Source organism: Lissotriton helveticus, chromosome 2_1 (genome assembly GCF_964261635.1).
Source record: "Lissotriton helveticus chromosome 2_1, aLisHel1.1, whole genome shotgun sequence".
In the NCBI taxonomy this organism is placed as follows: domain Eukaryota; kingdom Metazoa; phylum Chordata; class Amphibia; order Caudata; family Salamandridae; genus Lissotriton; species Lissotriton helveticus.
Genome location: NC_136059.1, coordinates 165,280,819 through 165,298,050, shown reverse-complemented (window position 1 = coordinate 165,298,050; position 17,232 = coordinate 165,280,819).

Here is a 17,232-nt window from a genome sequence, read left to right as displayed (position 1 = left end):
AATAAACCAGAGAGAACCAATTGTGGTTCTTCACTCAGACCAGGGCAAATATCCTTTTATTGCTGTGCTGTTCACGCTAGGGCGGGGCACATTACAATGCAGACTAGGATGTGTCGTGGTGACTAGTGCCCAAAATCACTGGAGTACCAGCCCCTCTCCCAACTCACCCGTGCAGCAAACCATTGTGCAAGATACAAACCTTCTCGGTGGCCACACCAGTGCGATGTGCTGCCACGCGCACTTTTAATTGTGCCATGCGCGATTTGCATGACAATCGTCACCAGGCCAGCCCCACCCTAAAGGTGAAGACCGCACAGCTGCAGACATGGTGGAGACATCTGAGCACCAGTATGAAGAGGCCACGGTGAGGTGCTGTCAGCTGGTGCAGCGAACGACGGCAATGCTCGTAGGCTGTAGCCTTTTAATGATCAAATAAATACCTGACACATTTGTAGTGGCACTGCTTGCAGGCTCAGCTGAGGGGGGCCCTGGAGTGCGGGGCCTGTGTTACGCCCCTGCTTTCCATCCTCCCTCCCTTTCTTCCTTCATTCCATCTAGTCCAGCCCTAACTGCATCCTACCTTCCTGCCCAGGACCAGTCTTTATTTCTTCCTTCCTTCCTTACTATCTACTCTGCCTTCCTTCCCTCCTTCTTCCCTCCCTTCCTCTCTCCCTCCCTCTCTGTCAGTGCTCCATCCCTTTGTCAGTCCTCCTTCCCAGAAGTCAGTCCTCCTTCCCAGAAGTCAGTCCTCCCCGCTTCCATCTTGCTTCCCTTCCTTTTTGTAGACCGCCTTCTCATCAAGTCCTCCATATGTAGCACTTTGTTCATTTGTTTGTTTGCTCCTTCCTTCCTTTCTTGGTTTCTTGCTTTACCGAGTCCTCATTCCTCCAATAGCCCAGTTCTTCCTCTGTCCTTTGCTAGGTCAGTCATCCTTCCTATAGTCCCGTCCGCCATTTCAACTTAATGCGTCTAAACATACCTCCCTCAATCCTTCTTTGCATTGCAGTGCTCAATGTCATTGCACCAGTCCCTGAAGCATTATGCTGCAAGAATAGTAAACTACAAACCATCACCACTGCCATACTCTGGTGAGTTCCAAAGAGAATGATGTCCTAGGGTTGCGATGCAGCAAAATTAAGAAATGTATGTTTGCATGAAAACCTACAAAAATCAATTGCTAACTGAAGCTTAAGCTGTTAAAATTATGATAGGATTCTGAAAAGTACAATATACCATTTTAAGACTAGAAAGAGACGAGGGACTATAAAAGCCAAGGTACCCATTTGAAAATCCTTTGCTTCTTTTGTTGTTGTGTGGCCACAGTACAGGTATTTAGATTCAGTCCTATAGTGCAGGAATGTGTGCTTATTCATATGGTACACCACTATGCTCCATTTCAATGGGACACCAGGTTCCCAGTCCTGGGTCTTTATTCAAATGATTGCACTATTCTCGGATTCTTAGTCTATAGTCAGTTCAAATGAACCTGGCCAAATCACTTGACAATAATGATCTGTAAATATTAGGCCAAGATGTAAACATGGGTCCGCTTGACATATTAGATGTGAAGAAAGTTTGTACAGGGGTGAAAGTATGGTTGGTATCAGAACAAAATGGGTGCCCTTATGTTCCTCATACCTTTTCATCACGTCCTGGTAGTATGAGCATCATAGTGATTTTGTGTTTACTCACATATAGTTATGTGTGACACCTTCTGCCAGTTGAAGGTATTTTACCAACCGTAAGAGGCGTACTGAGATTTTTACAATCCACATTTGTAAAGCGCGAACAATCACCCGTTAGGGTCTCTAGGCACTGGGGGCCGTCGGGAAGATTAAGCAAGCTATTGCCCAGAGTCACATGGTGCTGGGCTACCCTGCCGCCGGAGCCGGGGATCGAACCGTGATCCCCAGATTCCAGCGCCAGTCGCCCTGGCCGCGGCGCCACACCTCTCTCTTTTGAACCCATATATGCAGTTTAAAAATGAAATTGAAGTCTCAGAAGGTAACGGGTTTCTAGCTAAAAAGCCAGGTTTGGGCTGAATGTGTAAAACACATAGACGTCGGGACTTGCCTGTGAGATAGCGCAGCGAGCGAATGGTCATTTCTGGCATCACCATTAATGTCATGAGTTTGAACTCAGCCACAGCAAACCCAGCATTGAGTTCAGTAAAAATAAATAATTGCAACAACTATTAGTTACATTGCTTAGAAAAGGCAGAAGTGTGCTATTGAGCGCTATATAAAACACACTAGCATTATCAGTGAAAGCAATGGTTAATTCGTTGGTTCCTTCAGCCTAACTCCTTTCCTTTTCATGATCAAGTATCAGGATAAACCACACAGGTTCCATTTCCTCCTCCTCCAAAAAAGAGGCAGCGCCACAGCAGCATCAGCTCAGCACAAATTTCCAGCCTGTGCTCACGAGATTTAGAGCGGAATCTGACCTACTCTTCCTCACCTGAAAACAAAAGCAGCTGATTTCAGAAATGAGCTTCCCGTTCGCCAGAAGTAAGGGGAACAACTCTGTAGTGTCGCTCCTTACACAAACGGCACGCAGACACAGTCGAGGGTATCAGCTCCTTTATTTTAGCTCCTTCCTCTTACAGGGTCAATGGCTAACTAACCCCTTGGTCCCCGGGCTCCTCCCTTTCCGCCCGCCCCCGTCCCTCACTCGGGCCGGTCCTAGTGCCTGACCAGTTCGGTCACCAAGCACTTTGCATTGACATCATTACATCTCCCCCCTCTGTGAATGAAGAAACAAAATAATATACACCACAGCAAAATAGCAAACGGTCTTTCTTTACGGTTCTTCGATGAGGCGAGACGGTTTTGTGATCACACGTCTGGGGCGTGACTGGATGTTGGGCGTGTCATGCTCATTCTCATCGACAGTCTCCATCAATGACTGACTGTGAGTTGGCAGTGTCTCTGGGTCTCTCTGCTCCAGCTTCGGTTCGGTCAGTAGCTCTTGAACATTGGGTCCGCACTTTTTGAAGTACGTCACGTTCCTGGTAAGTCTTCTTCCATCGGTCTCTGCAGTGATCATAGTTCCTTTTTGTTGTATCACTTTGAGCGGAACCTCATGGTACCTACAGTCAGTCTTCCGGTGCTGCTCTTGTCGTGTCAGCACCCAGTCTCCCTCTTGGATTTGAGGGGGAGTAGCATGACGTCGCCCATCGGCATAGTCCTTCATTTTTTCCTTCTTTATTTTATCTCTGGCCACGATCTCCTCATGGTCAGAGTCGGGATACTGTTGGTTCGCTGCCGGATTCATCATTGGTAGTCTGGTGCGCACTGGGCGTCCCAGCATGAGAGTGGCAGGGCATTTGCCTGTGGTGGAATGAGGCGTACTTTGGTATGCTCGCAATACCTCATTGAGTGCTGCCTGAGGGCTCTTTCCGGTGAGTTCTGCTTGCTGAAAGGCATTCTTGATCGTGCCCATGAAACGTTCGATCATTCCGTTGGCCTGCGGCCATAATGGTGTGATCTTGCGGTGTGTGAAGTTGAGGTGCTGAGCAAAGTCATGGCTGTTGAATGGAGGCCCATTGTCTGACTTCACCACTAGGGGAATGCCCCATGCGGCAAAGACCTCCTCTAGGATCGGTATGGCACTAGATGCTTTCGTGGATGTGCACAGTTGTGCAATGGGGAATCTGGAGTATTCGTCCATGATGGCCAGGACGTATTGGCCCGATTTGATTGGCCCATAGAAGTCAATGACAATGTGTTGCCAGACACCCTCAGGTAGTGGAGACATTTGTAGTGGTGCAGGAGGATCCGGACGGCTCACCAGTTGACATTGCAGGCAGTCCTTCAGGGTCGTCTCCACCATCAGGTCTAGTGTTGGGAACCAGACTCTTTCACGGAGTGCTCTTTTTGTGGCCACTATGCCCCGGTGTCCCTCATGTGCTAAGTTGATGACCCCTTGTCTGAGTCGTCGTGGGATCACTATTCTGGTGTCTCGTAGGATGAGACCATTGGCTGCTATCGACAGTTCCTCGTGGACATGTTTGAATGCCACCATTTCTTGGTCGTTTTGTTCACTGCTTTGCATGTGTCTCCAGCTGTTAGTTTGGATCAGACGTTTCACCTCTTGCAGGGTGGCATCAGTTTGTGTCGCTTCACAAATGGCCTCCAGTGGAACAGCCAGAGGCCTCGCTTGGTCTACTACGAAGTGAATGTATTCGTCGGCGATTGATTGTTCTGATTTGTTGGACCTGGTGGGGTGCCGGACATGTAGTCTGCGGGGTTTGCGTCTTTTCCTGGCTTGTGAATTATGGTGTAGGTGTATTCTTGGAGCCGTAGGCCCCATCGCTCTATTCTCGGTGGCATTTTTGCTCGCGGGTTTCCAAAGATTGTGGTCAAAGCTTGATGGTCAGTCACTAGTGTAAAATGTTTTCCAAAGATGAAAATGTGGAAGTGTTCACACGCCCAGACAACAGCCAGGCTTTCTTTTTCTGGCTGTGAATATGCTCTCTCCGTGTCCGTTAGACTTCTGATGGCGTATGCCACTATGTGCCGTTGGTCTTCTTCTCTCTCATATTGCGCGAGGATGGCTCCTAATCCTACGGGACTGGCATCTACTGTTATCTCCGTCTTCTTTTTTTGGTTGAAGTACACCAGGTCCTTTGCTGATTCTACGGCTTTCTTGATCTCTCGAAATGCCCCTTCACATTGAGTGGACCATTGGAAGGGCTGTCCTTGTTTAGTGAGCATCCTTAGCGGGTAACTTAGCGTGGCGTAGTCAGGTATATATCTGGAGCAGTAGCTGGCCATGCCTAGGAATGATCGTATATCACCTACGTCCTCCGGGCTTGGTGTGTCGTTTAGCGCTGCTACCTTTTCTGGGTCTGGTTTCATTCCACTTCCAGAGAATATGTGTCCGAAAAATCTCAGCGTGGGTTTGTGAAGTTCACACTTATCTTTGTTGAGTGTGAGGTTAGCGTCCATCAGCGCCTGACAGACCTGATCTAGTGTTTTCTTGTGTTCTTGAATCGTTCCATAAACGAGGATGTCATCGCTATAGTTTAGGACCTGTGGAATGTGATGTATTGTTCTCCTGATGGCCTCTTGGAATATTTCTGCTGCTGATGACACCCCAAAGCTTAGTCTTTTATATCTGAATAATCCGAGGTGTGTCGAGAATGTTGTGATGTATCTTGACCCTTCGTGCAGTTCTAGTTGGTGGTAACCTTTGTTGAGGTCTAGTTTTGAAAAGATCTTGGCTTCATTGAGTAAAGTGATCATGTCACTGATGTGAGGGCCTGGATGTCTCTCTCTCTCTATTCCCGTGTTGGGCGCCCTCATATCCACACACAGACGGACTCGGCTGGTTTCTCCTTTCTTTGGGACGACCACGACTGGGGAGACCCATGGGGTTGGTCCATCTGTTCTCTCTATGATGTCGGCTTCTAGCAGGTCTTGAAGTTCCTTCTCTACGGCCTCTTGTAGGTGAAACGGGATTTTTCGGTGGTGTTGCGCCACCGGTGTGATTTGTTCGTCTATATGCAATTTTATTTGGCAGTTCTTCATTTTTCCCAGGCCTTGAAAGAGCTTGGGGAACTTCTGGATGAGGGTTGGTTTGTCAGTGACTCTGAATAAGATGTCCACCAATTTCAATCGCTCTGCAGTGGCTAGGCTCAGGAGGCAGTCGGCTTCGGGCCCCTCGATGACATGGATGTAGGCTGGTATTGTGAGGTCTTGATATGACAATTCGGTCTCGAATTTCCCAAGACACGTTAGTGGCTTCTTGGACATCCACGTATACACTTGTACATGGGCATCAACCAGCTTTGGTGGTGGTGTCATGCGTTGGAATTCTGTTACTGGTAAATAGTTTAGCGTTGCCCCACTATCTAGCACGAACTGGGTGGGGTGGGAGCCAACTCTGATGTCCAGACGCTGGTACTCTTTCAGCTGATCAAGGTCAGCTACACAGTAGAGGTATTCCTTTCGATTTCGAGGGATGGGCGAAGAGGATTGGGATTCTCTTGAGGACGACCGCCGAGATTGACATGTCCTGCAGGAACGGCAGCTGGATTGTGACGACCCAGTGGATGAGTCTCGCCTATCCTGGACTGCTCTGACCTGATGATGACGACTGTTTGAAGGCTGGTGTTGTTGGTGCCTTCCCCCGTGGTCACTCTTTGGTACTGCCCCGCACATGCTTTCAAAATGGTTGTCTCTGCCACATTTCCGGCATTGTTGTCCTAGCGCTGGGCATGCATCTGCATGCGGGAAGTCGTATCCGCATCTGTAGCATTTGAGTTGTCTGTCTGATCGTCCCCTCGTGTGGCTCGTGTCTTTGTGTCCTTTGCTTGACTGGTGGTGGTGTCTCTTGGATCTGGAGGAACGCGCCTGTGGTGGGGATCGTCTGTGTCCTTGTCGAGACTGCATCCCGAATACTTGTTCCCGTCTCTCACCTTTCCCGGTTTCTATTTTCTTCCCATGTTCGTCAGCTTGTTCATCTACTCTCGTCATCTCGACGATCTCTTCCAACGCGTAGCTTCTCTTGAGCAGCTTGCGTCTCAGTGGCTCGGAGAGACAACCTTCTATGACTCTTAGTCGCAGGGCGTCCTCAGTTGAGAACTTGTCAAAATCACAGTACTGCGCCAATCGTCTCAGACGTGTTACGAATGCCCCCATTTGTTCACTTTTCTCTTGCGCGGCCAGGTTAAATGTGTACCGCTCGAAGTCGATGTTTCTTTTGTGTAGGAACTTGCCGTCTAGTGCTTCGCGTACTTTCTTGTAGGAATCAGAGGACTCTTCTGGCAGTTCTTTTATGATTCGTCCACCTTCCCTGCCAATCAGGTTCTTGAGAGCAAGCAGTTGCTCTTCGAGGTCTGTCACTTTGGATGCTTTCATGAAGTCCTCAAAGTCTTCTATCCATTCTTGCCATCGCGGGCCCATGCTCCCGCCGGATTCAAGAACGAGGGGCTCGGGCAGTGCAGAAAAGATGCTCTCATCATGCTTGTGGGGGCTGAGTCGGGCATTGTACGCCTGTGGTTCCTGACTGCTTTTACAATTCACCCTCTGTTTTGTTCTGTTGCACTCGCCAGTGCTTGTTTGTTGCTTCCGTTGCACTCGCCAGTGCTTGTTTGTTGTCTTTATTGCACTCGCCAGTGCTTGTTTGTTGCTTCCGTTGCACTCGCCAGTGCTTGTTTGTTGTCTTTATTGCACTCGCCAGTGCTTGTTTGTTGCTTCCGTTGCACTCGCCAGTGCTTGTTTGTTGTCTTTATTGCACTCGCCAGTGCTTGTTTGCTGTCTTTGTTGCACTCGCCGGTGCTTGTTTGTTGTCTTTATTGCACTCGCCAGTGCTTGTTTGTTAGTCCTGTTACCTTTGCCAATGCTTGTTTGTTACTCGCCAGTGCTTGTTTGCTGTTTCAGGCTCTTTGCCTGACTCCAAAATGGCCGCCGATGATCCCGCGCAGGGGATTGGCTAATGCTGCCTGACTCAAAGATGGCCGCGCGGGAATCTCGTTTCTGGCGAGATTTCAGACGTTTTTTTTGTTTTCTTCACCGGGGACCCAGTTAATCGGCGCTTTCACTCACCGCATGCAGCCACGATCGACCGCTTGAGTCATGAACAGGTGGGGCAGCTTTCTTTCACTTTTACCACTGGGGTGGGCTCCCGGTGTGTACTTTGGGCAGTGTGCTTCGGCCTCCACGCACGAGGTGAGCTCCGCTGTTTCCGCCACCGAGGTGGGCACTTGGTGGGCGCTCCGGTTCACGCGCTCAAGCCTCCACACACGAGACGAGCTCCGGTCTTTCCGCCGCCGAGGTGGGCACTCGGTGGGCGTTTTTTGGCAACGCGCTCGAGCCTCCGGACATGGGGCGAGCTCCAGGCGACGCTGGGGGCCGAGTTAGCCTTCTTCACGCACGCGTGGGGACAGGATACCTTCGTCGCCAGTTGTAGTGTCGCTCCTTACACAAACGGCACGCAGACACAGTCGAGGGTATCAGCTCCTTTATTTTAGCTCCTTCCTCTTACAGGGTCAATGGCTAACTAACGCCTTGGTCCCCGGGCTCCTCCCTTTCCGCCCGCCCCCGTCCCTCACTCAGGCCGGTCCTAGTGCCTGACCAGTTCGGTCACCAAGCACTTTGCATTGACATCATTACAAACTCTGGAAGGTTCCAGGACCTCTCCGCACCCATATTTTTATTTCGCTCTTACTGGCCTCTAGTAAAGCTGAAGGGGTCGAGTGTGGCCCGGCCAGTCGTGCGCACCACCATTGAATTAGAATGCAGCCCCCGGGGGAAGATACCAAGAAGCTGGGCCTACAACGAAAGTGAGGGCCTTTAACAACCGTTATGGCCCGATGCATTAGTGCTAACAGACTATTAGAACATTTCAACCACTGGGCGTAGAATGTTACAAATGAAATAAGGAGAAACAGAAAGACAAACAGTTCAATGTCGGAGCAGAAGGTCTGCACAAAGCCATTAATGGCCCTGAGAACTCCATTGTCTGCCTTGGAGCTCGCAACATTCCAATGTCATATTTGTATTAATAATAATACTAATATTGGACTATAGCTGGGTAATGGTGACTAACAAAGATGTTTTTGACCTGGAGTTCTCAGCGACATCAAACAGGCAACCTAAGCGAAGGTCGAGTTACTTATGGCGTCACTCAGATCCCAAGTTGAATACAATCCCAATTTTTTACTTTTTACCAGCCTATTGTTATTTTTTTAAGTATGGCCCGTAAAATTATCTGCCCCGGTTTTCAGATGATACGTAGGGGCAGAGGAGTAATCAGGAGACATGCATAACTTGGCCTACCCTCTATGTAATGTAATAGAAGTACCTGTCTCCTTACACCCACCCCACCACTCTCTGTCCCTCCCACCGCCTCCCCTCTCAAAGCTGTGCTCAGGGCTTTAAGTGGGCTGGGTCTCACCGGGTCTGACCACCGGCAGTCTTTTCAGGGGGACCTCGAAACTGGTCTCTATCGGGCTCTGTTTTGTGCCCTGGTACAGGCGGTCCGTTTTTTTCCAGACTGCAGAGACAGCAGGTACATCGATGTGCGCTGCTCACACTGTTCACTTTTCACTAGTGGGGAAGTTACGGCATGACGTCATGCCAGGTGAGCGTTGTAGGGGAAGGGAAGTCCTTTAAAGAGAGTCATTTTCTCTCTAGATTTCTTTCCCTTCTCTCAGGAGCAGCAACATCGTCCTGGTGTCACCTGGGCTTTAAGTGGAAGCGTTTTTAATAATATTCAAGTCATAGTTGCTGCTTATTTATCTTATTCAACTAACAACCATTGACAAAGCCAATAGACCTGACTTGTTCTAGGTATGATGTTACTTATTGTATCATATATCTAGATGCAGTGACATAAGCAGCAAAATATAAGTCGGGCGGAACACTATGCTAAGCACAGATTTTTAGCTTACATGTTTCAAGCCACGCCCTTAATTACATTGGCCACGCCCCTTTGAGAGACCCCCCAGTTTTTTCATCACACTTAAAGGCCTGGCTGTGCTCACTGCTCTCCTTCAGAGCAGAGAGCCTGCGCTTTACTGGCAGGCTCTCGGAGAGCCCTGTCAATGCAGCTTGGAATTGCTTTATGGTGTAGCAACTGTGAGTGCACACAATGCAAAACCTGCATGTCATGCCCAGAGCTTATGAGGCAGTAGAACTTACTCAAGTTTTCATGGGCTAAAGGGTGACAACACCAGTACCATTGTGTTGGGTTTTAATTAACACCTATTATTAAGTGCCAAGAAACAATTATATCTCTGTTGTGCACTACACGCCTGGTCATTCTCACCAGAATTACTCACCCAAGCCTTCTAGACAGTCAGTCTGTGTACTGAGCATTCAAGAGACCTTTTCTTTTACTTGCAGCCCAAACACTCAGAACAAGGCAGAGGGCTGGGGGCGCTCAGGACCTCTGTGCTGCCGAGATCCCCAGCGGCGTAGGAAGGGGGTGTGGTTGGCGCAGGTCACCCTGGGTGTCATCACTGAGAGGGGTGACAAAATGAAAAAATATGTAAGAATTTAAACTTTTTAGTTCAGTCAACATATGCAACGAAACGCGGCTGAACTCGACACGTGAATGTTCAGCACCGGGTACCACCTGACCTTGCTACGCCACTGGAGATCCCTAGATGCCCCCTCTTCTGAAGTGCAAGGGCCGACACGCTGCTGTAATGGCGAAGCACTTAACTACCAAAAATGAAATCCAGAAAGGGGCTTGGAGCGATTGGCTGCGGGTGACCAATGACGCAGAGGGATCCTCGCCATCTCACTTTCTGCCTCTGAGCGCAGGTTAACTGACTCGTTCTTAGCTTCACTCTGCAATTCGTACACTGTTTGTTTTGTTTTTTGGGACTTCTTGGTTGGTGGATTGTGTAGGGTAATGGCGCTCTTGGGAAATACGCAGTGAGTATATACTAGTGTACAATTATGATTGCAGTGCATAAGAATGGGGAGAGCCACCCTCCCCCCAATGTGTGGATAACCACTGATAAACCAAAACAACAGTCACTTTCACACGCCGACAGTGTATATTATGTATAATTGACAATAATAATAAAAAACACTCTTCTTCCGCAGTTGAAACAGTCACTTCAGTTTAATCTTGAGACCTTAAAAGAAATGGATGCTATCTCAATTGCAAATATAATTATGGATACATGTTCTAAATTTGTATTAAACTTAGAAAAACTCCATGGCCAAGGATATGATGGATGCTCTACAATGGCAGGAAAGGAAGGTGGCTTTCAAGCCATAATAAATAGAACATATACTAAAGCTGCTTTCGCACACATTGCTGCACATAAACTTAATTTGGTTATTAATGACCTGAATGCTGTTCCTGATATACATAATTCTGTTGGCACAGTGAAAGCCATCATCCAGTTTTTTTTATGTCCAAAAAGAAGATCTCTTATTCCCTATGTGCCATTGCTGAGTGAAATTACGAAGGACAGAAAAATACAAGAGTATTAGAATTTTTAGTTCAAAGTTTGAAGACATTTTTAAGCAATTAAGCTTACTGGGCCCAATTCACAGAACTAACTTAAGACAAAATCCTAAACTTACTACTCATGATACTCACAGAATGCACTGTCCTAAGTTTACGTCTGCAATCGGGCCGAAATTTCCGCACCCTGAGTGTAAGCTCCACACCTGGAGCGGAATTTCCACCATCGGGCCGGTATCTCCGTTTTCAGGTTGGAATACCCACAATGCATCAGATATAGTCAATTAACACTAGTATTCCGTCCCGGAAGCGGAGATTCCGCCCCGATGGTGGAAATTCTGCTCCGAGTGTGGAGATTCTGCTCCAGGTGTGGAGCTTACACTTTGGGTGCAGAGCTTACACTCCGGGTGCGGAAATTCTGGCCCGAGTGTGGACGTAAACTTAGGACAGTCGTAAGTGCCTTCTGTGAATACCATGAGTAGTAAGTTTAGGATTTTGTCTTAAGTCAGTTCTGCGAATCTGGCCCACTGTTGCTACAGCATTAGGGAAAACGTCAGGGTTCATATCAATTGCAATATTCCTCGGGCACAGTGAGCTTTCTCTTTTGCTTTGTACATCATTTCAAGTTACTCATCAAGATTGGAATCTGTAAACCAGGCTCTCCAAGCTGTTCAGCTTGATATCCTCAAGGTGTGTAATCACGTGCAAGACCTTCTGACTGTGTTCAGTGATCACAGACAAAAATCAGAAGAGCAATTTAAATAAATGTTTTCAAATGTTCAGACAAATGCAGAACATCAAACTCTTTGTTCCCAGACAGTGTGGGCGGCAAGTATGTTGTTCTTATTTTGGTTCTTCTTCTGTGGAAGAATATTATCGCTAAAATATATTTGTGCGTTACATGGACTTTATCATCGCATAATTTAAAAAACGGTTTGACAATGAAAACAACATTTCAGTCTGTTCTCACTTTACCCAAAACACATAGCAAAAATGGCACTTGAGCAATACAAATGCCAGACATTGAAAACCTGGAAGCCGGAGCATTCCCAAGGTTTAAGATCTGGTCAACGAAGGGTGAGCAGTTTCACAATGGATTTCTGCATTTCCTAAACCACGCAGATTTATTTCCATCAGTCCAGCAAGCACTTCTCATTGCTCTCACATTACCAGTGACCACTTGTACAGTGGAATGCTTTCAGCGCAATGAGAAGAGGTGAAAACCTGGTTGAGGTCGACAATGGCAGATGATCGCTTATTGGATTTGTGCATGATGAGCATACATAAAGCAAAAATTGATGAAAAGAAACAACAGCTGATTGAAAAAGTAATTGATAAATTTGCACAAGAATGCAGACTTTTACAGTTCCTTTTTCAGGATCTCTAACCAGTAAGCCAAAACTGTATAAAAATACTCATTGAAAAATGTGATTGTTAAATTTGAGCAAGAGTGTAGAAGTCTACACTTCCTAAACTGCAAAGGTCATCCCGTTTAAGTGTATAAGTTTTATTTTCCAGTTCAGACGAAAATAGTTGTTATTTTATTTAAGTTATTATATTTAACTTTTTAAAATTCTAATATAATTAAGTTAATACATTTGCAAATAAATATATTTGTCATATATTTAAATTCTTATTTGTTTGTGCCCGTTAACTCCAAATGCAGAATCTACATTATTTTTTTAAATATCAGTTATAGTGCCTTGTGAATCTGTGTATAAATAATGTGATGCAATTAATAGTGGTAACATAAAAACAGATTAGCACTTGCTGATCAGACATTTGCAGTTTGATCCTTCCATTAAGCTGGTGCATCAGGTTTCTCAACCCTTTGCGTGCCTGAGCTTTCTCACCTTTGGCCAGGAGCCGCTCCTGTCTGCAGCTCTGCTTTTGTCTTTCCCAACAGCTAGAAGGTGTGCTATCTACCAAAGGCCACAAAAGAAAGAGATGGCTATGGCACAACAAACCTACGGCATAAGGGAACATATGCAGCCTGCTTCCTGCGCCCCTTGGCTTCTCTTGTGCCCCAGTGTTTCTTGTGCCTGACACACATCATGTCGGAGGATGGATGACATTAAGATTATCCCCCCCGAAAACATTTCTGTGGATGCCCATGGCAGTGGCCTGCCGGGACACACCAAAGAGAATGTTGGAGACCGAACATGCATGACACGATCAAGCACAGCTCTGCCTATAGTGGCCTGTTGCCCCATTGTCCTTGGCAAGAACTTGTTTAGGAAAACATTTCACATAGAACAAGAATGGCACCAATGCTAAGCAAAGAGCAGTATTTCCTATTTCATTAACACTGAAAGGACAACTCACATATACATGCTTTGCCCAAATAGCCTTCCCCCTCCAGGTTTGATCTAATGTCCTTAGTTCTTAGGTCATGCAGGGCTGGACCATGCCCCTCTCTCACAGCACCCATTGCCAGAGGTCTAGCTGGTTCATGACATCAAACAAACCCTTGACCTTTTATCACTTATTGATTACTGTTATTCAATACAGATGGGTGGGAACAAGGGGAGGAGTCCCCATTCTAAGAGGAGGCTAGGAACATTGGATGACGTCAGGGCACTTGTTTGCCAGCAGCCAGGTTTGCATAGGGCTCAGTGGTTCAGTGTGTCTCTGTGTATGATTCTCACATAACTGCAGAGAGCAGCTGAGAGTAACAGCACACATCAGCTTCGAAAATCCGCAGAATGAATTATGGAATTAGCCCCCCACACTCGATGCACGTAAGAGCCAAATCACTCAGGCGGTGGGGGGCTCTCTTAACCAAGCACAGCGTCATGAAATGGCTTTAACATTTCAGGTCTGTAGGTTAAAAGCTTTGTGTGCGTGTGCGTCTGCGCGCTGCCGGTGGACCTGTGTGCACGCACTCCTACGCCTTCGGCTGAGGCAGTGTTTGAGATGAAAGTGCAGGCTATGTGGAGTCAAGTGTGAGGCCTTTTTTCCAGGCCCTGGCGCAATATCACTGGTTGCCTGGTCAGCATTGGCCATTACTTTTGTTGCAAAGGCAACTCTACCAGCAAATAAAGGACCTGAATCTATTGGTTCTCTAACACTCCTACAACATGGCAGGGATTCCAGGGCATGCTATGGGCAAACTGCATTAACCAACTTATCCATAACATGTGTATTTGTAAAGAAAACATTACCCTAAGGGTATCTTGGTGCTGAATGTTTATTGTTACCAAACTCAAATGTTTCTCATTTTATCGACTTTGGATGAAAGGCTGAGTGGACCCACTGGTCATGTCCAGCTTGGCCCAGTCCACAAGGAGCACAGGAGACAGGGAGGTGCACTAATTCTGCTTTATACTCTTGTAGCTTCGCAGTGCTCGCAGGCACTTCCTTCCTCCTTGTGGGGTATGTAGGTACTGCCCCGTCCCCCTTCCCTTACCGGAGGTGGTTTCCGGTGTCTAGTTCCCTACCCTTGTGTCCTGTACAGGGTTCTAGTGCCCACATTCACATCGCTTCGACATCTCCTGCTTTTGTGGAAAAGAAAACAAAAGCACGAAAAGAAAAAAGACTGAGTAGAAGCGAAATAAGAGTAATAGAAAAGAAAGAAAAGAAGAGAAGAGACTCCAATAAAGAAATAAAACACACACACAGTAATTAACAAGCATTTGCAATGCAATAGGTCTCGCATCAGGAAAGTTTGAGCTATTGGTATTGTGAATGACTAATATTTTATTTATGTGTTGGTTTTGAAAATAGCTAAATGAATAGCTTTGTCATTCACAATGCCAATAGTTTTAACTTTCAAAAATGTGACACCTATAGCATTTGTAATGCAATATGTGTTGTATTTACGTGACTTAAATGTATTGATATTACAAATAACAATGTCTTCATTTTTTTAATAATTAATACTTAAATGAAAGTTATTGTTTTTTATAATGGCAATAGGTTAAACTTTTGTAAATAACTTTTGTGAAGATTATGTTCAGTGTATTTTATTGTGATGAAAATCCAAGAACAGAAGTGAAATATTAACATCTTTTTGTGACATTTGTAATAAAGCTTGAAACATTGAGAGAACATATTTGAACTAGTTGTTGTTGAATGGTTGCACAGATTGATGTTGTGGTGGCGACGAGTGAGGCATCTCCGGATCCCATCTGACCACATGCTCATAATTGTATATCCACTGAATATTGAAAAAATTAAGGCTATAAAAAACATTTAAGAAAAGAAAAAACATTTTCCTGCTGGCCTAGAAGGTCCCAGAGACCTTTCTAGACCCTCTCCCCCTCAAACAATGATGTTCCTTAAAGGGACACTTACTAGCAATGGCGGCTTGTACAGAAGACTTAGCCCAGTAATGAAGGTGCCCACAACCCATGGGAGGGGCAGAGACCACAAATCCAGAGTTAATTAAATGTAGAGGTTTGCGGTCACTGCAACTGAATCTCCACACAGCGTGGCAATTAGATTGCAACGGGTCAGTAGACATTCCCCTAAAAACCCCACGCTAGGTCCAGTAAACTCCCATTAAGATTCCAAAGCTGTGAAGGAGCTACTTCTACATGTCGAGGGTTTAACTCTACACGCATCACAAGCCTGGTTGATGCAGATTAATGCCTTCGAGAGCCATCACCTGTCACCTGACCCAGCAATCAGCGGCCCACAAAAGCATATCAAAGGGACCAGCCCAACATGAAGGAGAGTCGACCCTGCGGAGGTGGAAGCCGCATGCGGAGGAGACTGTACTGACCAGCTTCTACAAAACATGAAAACATCAATCATTTTAGAAGGGGGGGGGGTCTAACAGCGAGAACAAGTAAAAAAAAAACTAGGATTGTTAGTTTCCACCATGAAAGCAAACAATGAACCGCCTTTCAACCCGGAAATACCGTCATTAGCCCACCACAGCTAGATTATCCGTCTCTGGGGCGCTCTGGGGCGATACAGAGCACGCTGTTAAACAAAAAACTAAACCGTACTAACCCAGCATAGTAAAGAGTCACCAGGTCCCCAGAGACAGAAGTGTCGGTTCGGAGTGTAAGCCACACCCAGCAAAGCATTCACAGTATGGCAGTATGTGCGCCAACATGCCGCAACAGCCAGGGCCACATTGAACGTCTGAACGACCCCTCACGCACGCAGCAGGTGTGGAGGAAACGCGGTTTTGCAAGGACGCTATTTTGTACCTTGTAACATAGATGATGCAGGCCCTTCTTCCACATTCTCGCCAGAAACGCCTCAAACAATTGTCCCGGCTTCCGCTTGCAGTTTGCGGGCTGCGCGGGGCCGCGCGCTCTCCGGCGGGGCTGCCCTGCTGCTGTGGTTGTCCTCGTGGTAGGCGCCCACGTGGGACGTGCTCGTGATGCCTTGGCGGGGCTTGCTGGGCTTGCTTGTGTGCTTCCCCGAGAGACAGGAGATTGGGAACGCGCGCGCGCGGCCGACTCCGATCGCTTTTCTGAGCGTGCGCGTGACAGTCTCCTGTCTCCTGGGAAGCAGACCAGGCAACTATAGTATCGCGCCTGCGCAATGGCATATGGCTTCGCCATATGCATCGCAGGCGCGAGACCTAAAAACAATGATGATCATTGTTCGCTTTGTATCTGATGTTGGCAACCTTCTGTCCCATCATTATAGTTCCTCCATGAGCCTTTTTGGTCTTATACTCACTCTCTTTGGGTGGGACATTTCACTGTGTACATCCCCTGTTGCTCCAGCCTTGGCTAGTCCTTCGCTGCTATGAGGTACTCCTTTCATGCCTTTGTCAACTTCGTCTTTTTAGGGTATTTGCTTTGTTCCTTGGTGTGGTCTCTCCTTCCTCTTCATCTGATGTTCTGAATCTTTTGAAGTGTGAGCTATGTCTTGTGATTCTGTAAGGTCCTGATGCTGCTGTTATCATGGGCCCTGTCAAGTTTGTTATTGTTAGTGGTTCACTCGAGAAAGGACTATCTGACTTCTTTATTTGCTATTGGCGCACTAGTACGAAGTCACCTTGCTTCAATTCAGATGCTGTGGCATGACTCCACACATCGGTGTACTGTTTCATCTTTGTCTTTGCCTCTTGATCTCTTTCAGCAATGTTATTGTGTTCAGGTGGACCTTTTGCTTCCAGTTGAGACAACCTTGTTCTGCTTGTTCTCCCCAGCACTAGTTCTGCCAGGCATCTTCCTGTGGAACTGTGCGGGGTGTTGTCGTAGTCTCGCAATATTTGGCACAGTGCTTGTCCCACTGACATTTGTGCCAATTTGCCATGTTGGACGCCCTTTTTGATTTTTTACTATGAACATTTCAACCATGCCATTTGCTTGTGACCACAGAGGTGTT